This window comes from Elephantulus edwardii, unplaced genomic scaffold (genome assembly GCF_000299155.1).
Source record: "Elephantulus edwardii isolate Elephantulus edwardi_28Jun2011 unplaced genomic scaffold, EleEdw1.0 scaffold00137, whole genome shotgun sequence".
Taxonomy (NCBI): Eukaryota; Metazoa; Chordata; class Mammalia; order Macroscelidea; family Macroscelididae; genus Elephantulus; species Elephantulus edwardii.
In genome coordinates, this window is record NW_006399887.1 from 5,435,879 (window position 1) to 5,440,374 (window position 4,496).

Sequence of the window (4,496 nt, forward strand, 5' to 3'; positions counted from 1 at the left end):
TGTTGTACATAGGGTCGCTATGAATTGCAAGCGACTCAATGGCACGTAACAACAACAACAAGAATGAACGAGATTGACTGTAAGTAACACAATGTGAATGAAGGATAGCTTGACCAACTCCAGCTCAAGAGACATGTGAGTCTGTGCAATCTGGGTAAAGGATCTTTCTCATGCCATATACTTTCTTTAATTATATGGTAATTCTTGATTGAATATTATATTTAAAATTAAGATAATAAAAGAGCCAAATAGAAGCATTGTGTACACGGGTGAACTGGTGAACTAATAAGAAGCCAGTCATAATACTGTAAACCTTCCACATGCCCCTAGCACCATACCAACATCTATCTACATTGTTGAATTTTTCCACAAATAGTACAGTTATTTAAATAGCATACACATACATGTGTCTAAATGATGAAATTACAAAGAAAAGTTCTATCACAGCTGGCCATGCATATATGAGGCATGTATCATACAACATTTCTAGTAGTAAAATTTTGTCTCATTTACCTTCATTAAGTAGTCAAAAAATATTACTTTTGATCATATTTCTATAATTAAAGTATTAGCTGTGGTCAGCCCATAGTAGTAAGTCATGTTTATTAATACCCCAGTAATCCAAAAATAAACAACTGAAGCTTTGTGTTTCCTCTGAGGAATTCTTGACTAGGCCTGAGCATGGGTAGAGTTCATTTCCATCAATATGTGACAAGGGACATTGCACTGAAGATGAGTGGAGGGCTGTGTGGAGGGTTACCAGAGGGACGAGTGTAGCACTGCTAATGCCCAGGCATAGGCTGGTCTCCCAGTAAATGAGGGCCGATACCTTCTTGTACCATGTCCTTCAGTACTAGCTCCACAGGAGACCAGGTGGCAGGAATTGCAGGTGCAGGTATCACTTCCCTGCCCCCTCAAGAACTAGGAGCTGCCAATTGTGCCCATTTCATCAGAGCAGAGGATTCACAACCCCCTTTGCACGCATGTTTTCCATGGTTGCCCTACAACATGCACAAGACCAAGAGATTCAAACAGCACAACCTAGTAAGCGGACCAGCTGGGAACTAGCACAGCAGCCTCATGTGCCCTTCAGAGAGCTCAGGGAAATCTCCTTTCAGCTGTTTGACTGTTCACATCAGCTAACATGATGGAGATGACTGCATAATATCCACCAAACCCCTAAGAGTCATGATTTTTGAGCCAAGTTGACACAATAACATTAAGCATCACATATGCATACTGAGAGTTTTGAAGAATAATATTTTTAACATTTATATGTCAATGAACAACCATCTTTTTAAAAACTCCACTCTCCCTAGTTGACCCTCTACTAAAAAATATCTTTCTCCAAGGACTGTTCCCTTTTGATAACATATCCTAAGTACATTAGACTAAGTCTCAACATTCTTGGTTCTAATGAGCACTCTGGTTACATTTTGCCCAAGACAGATTTGTTTACTTTTTTGACAGTCTATAGAATATTAAATAGTCTTCATCAACATTACAGGTCAAAAGCATCAATTCTTCTTCAGATTTTCTTATTTATTTTCCATGTATCTATTTATCAAATCCTTCCAATAAATATTGTATAAACTTGAAACTTACCACTAAAGAATAAGCTAATTTAACTTTTTAGGTTCAAACGCATAGCCATCCTATTTAACATTACTCACACCTGAACCATCTGCAGAATTGTGTTTCAGCTCATTGTTACAGCAATTCTATTAATTAGTCCATGTCATCGAAGTTCTTCCTCTTTTTTTGCTGACCATCTTCTTCTTCAGATAGTGGTCCCTCTTTGTAACATGACGAAGAATGTGAGAGGAAGTTTCGCCATCCTTAAGCTGGAGTGTTCTGGCTGTAATTCTTCCAAAACAGATGTATTCATTCTTTTGGTAGTCTATGATATGTTTAATGTTCTCCACTAATACTGTAATTTATTAATTCTCACCACTGGGCCAATCAATCAGCAGCTTCATAATGGATGGAGAACTAATTGAGGTTATTGATAGCTTCAGTTCACTTCATTCCAAAATCAACAGTCTTGGCACCAGCAGTCAGGAAATCAAAAGACAAATTGCATTGGGAAAGTCTGCTGTTAAGGGTCTTTCTAGAGTACTATGGAGCAAGGAGTACTAAGGAGTCTGGAGACTAAGGTGCACCTGATCCAGGTCATGGTATTCACAATTGCTTTCTATGCATCAGAGAGCTGGACAATAATTAAGGATGATAGTAGGATCGATGCCTTTGAGCTGTGGTGCTGGAGAATAGCATTGAATATACCATGGGCTGCCAGGAGAACAAACACATCTTCCCTGAAGAGAGTGAAACAAACCTTCTCCTTGGAGGCTACAATATTGGTACATACTTTGGGCACATGGCTAGGAGGGACCAGTCCTTGAAGAAGAACATCATGCTTGGAAGTGTGGAGGGACAGCCCAGGAGAGGAAGACCTAGCATGAGATAGATTTACTCAGTGACTGAAGAAATGGAATTGAGTCTGTAGGAGATGAGGAGATTGGCTCAGGATAAAGCAGGTTTCAGAGTTAGTTTGCATGGAATCACTCTAAGTCACAGGTGACTCGATGGCACATAACAACAACAACAACAACATTGGAAAGAGCAATTTGGAGGGTAGCAAAGTAATGCTGCTAAGAAAAAGTCTGCTATAGGAGAGTAGGCTTGTATAGGTCTGCTACTGGGAAGCAAACCTCTGTATCAACAGACACACAAGAATTAAGATTAAGAATTAAGATGAGGGGGGAAATCTTTCAAATGGAAACCATCAACACCTATGACAACACTGGTATAGCACACTTATAATGCTACATAAGGGTGCATGCAATACATGCAAAACTGCATAACATATGCATTATTTATTGATACCGTTTGGTTTTAGATTCTTCTTCCTTTTTCAGAAAATTTCTTCTTATACTGCTGTACATGGGGTAAATGTCTAGCTACTAGACATTCTAAGTGTTGGCAGGGGTGGGAGTGTGTGTAAGTGGGGACAAGGTCACATATGTTGTTATCATATACATTGAGTCCACTGCAACTCACAGTAATCCTATGAACAACAGATCTGAACCTTGTCTTATCATGTGTCATCCTTACCATCTCTGACATTCTTGAGCCTATTGTTGCAGTCACCATGTCAATTCATCTTATTGAGGGTCTTCCTCATATACTGATCTTCCATCCTTCCAAGCACGGCGTCCTTCTCCAGGGACTGGCTGTTCCTAACAATATCCTGAATTATGAGACGGAGTTTCATAATCTTTGCCTCCAAGGAGCACTTTGGTTGCACTTTCTCTAAGACAAGCTTGTTTCTTCTTTTGGCAGTCCGTGGGATATTCAGTACTCTTCTCTAACACCACAACTCAAATCCATCAATTCTTTTGTCATCATTAGGCAACATTCAACTTGCAGGTGCATAGCAAGCAACTGAGAGGACAATAGCTTGGATCAGGGGCCCATAGTCTTTAAGCTGACATCATTATTCTTAACGACTCTGGAGAAATCCCTGACAGTAGATTTTTCCTGATGTATTTCACCTTTTGATGTCTTGACTGGTGCTAAAGTTACAGATTATGGATACGAGTAAATGAAATTATTGTCCAAAAGTTGACAACTTCATTTTTTTCTCCACCTATCATGCTGTTGCTTATTGGATTGATGGTGAAGATTTTTGCTTCATTTTATGATGAGATGTAATCTATATTAAAGGCTGAGTCCTTGATCATCTACAGCAAGTCCTTCAAGGCAGCTTCCCTTTCACTGAGCAAGTTTGTGTTATCTGTACAATGCAGACTGTGGATAAGTCTTGCTCTAATCCTGATGCCACTTACTTTTTCATAATAAAGTCCAGCTTTGGAAGTTCAAATTGACTGGTCAGGCATTCATCCTTTTTATCACATAGCATAATTCTATTGCATGCCTCCAGAGAGTTTGTGTGCTCTAAGAAATGGTTTCGGTTCTGGGGATTACGAGTTAAAATGATGATGATGAGGATGATTATTATGATGATGATAATAGATGAATCCCATGTTTTTATGAAGATTATTTTTATATGAGAGACATTGAACAAATTAAAATAAAGGCATAATAAATAAACTGGTCACTATTACTGAAAGTAAAGCTGGATGGAATGGATAAAGTTTGATGGTTTGAGATGAAAGATAAAGTTATCATTTACACACATCAATTAAGAAATACTTCTCCGACCAAGTGACTATTGAGCAGAGATGTAAAAGAAACAAGGCAGAAAGATTTGGAACTATTACAGAAGTGACTTCTAAGCAAGGAATTATGAATGCAAAGCAAAATGAGAGTTCTCATAAGGATTCTAGATGTCTATCTATCTATCTATCTATCTATCTATCTATCTATCTATCTATCTATCATCTATTCCCTATCTATTATCTATCTATCTATCTATCTATCTATCTATCTATCTATCTATCTGCCTAAAGCCCCTCTACAACTATTGGCATTTA

At 38.3% G+C, this 4,496-nt stretch overlaps 1 protein-coding gene across 4 annotated transcripts in view; it reads right to left on the reverse strand.

Moving 5' to 3' along the window:
• The window catches only part of GABRB1 (gamma-aminobutyric acid (GABA) A receptor, beta 1), an 878,739-nt gene that overhangs the window by 660,068 nt on the left and 214,175 nt on the right, over positions 1 to 4,496 (reverse strand). The window lies entirely within an intron of this gene.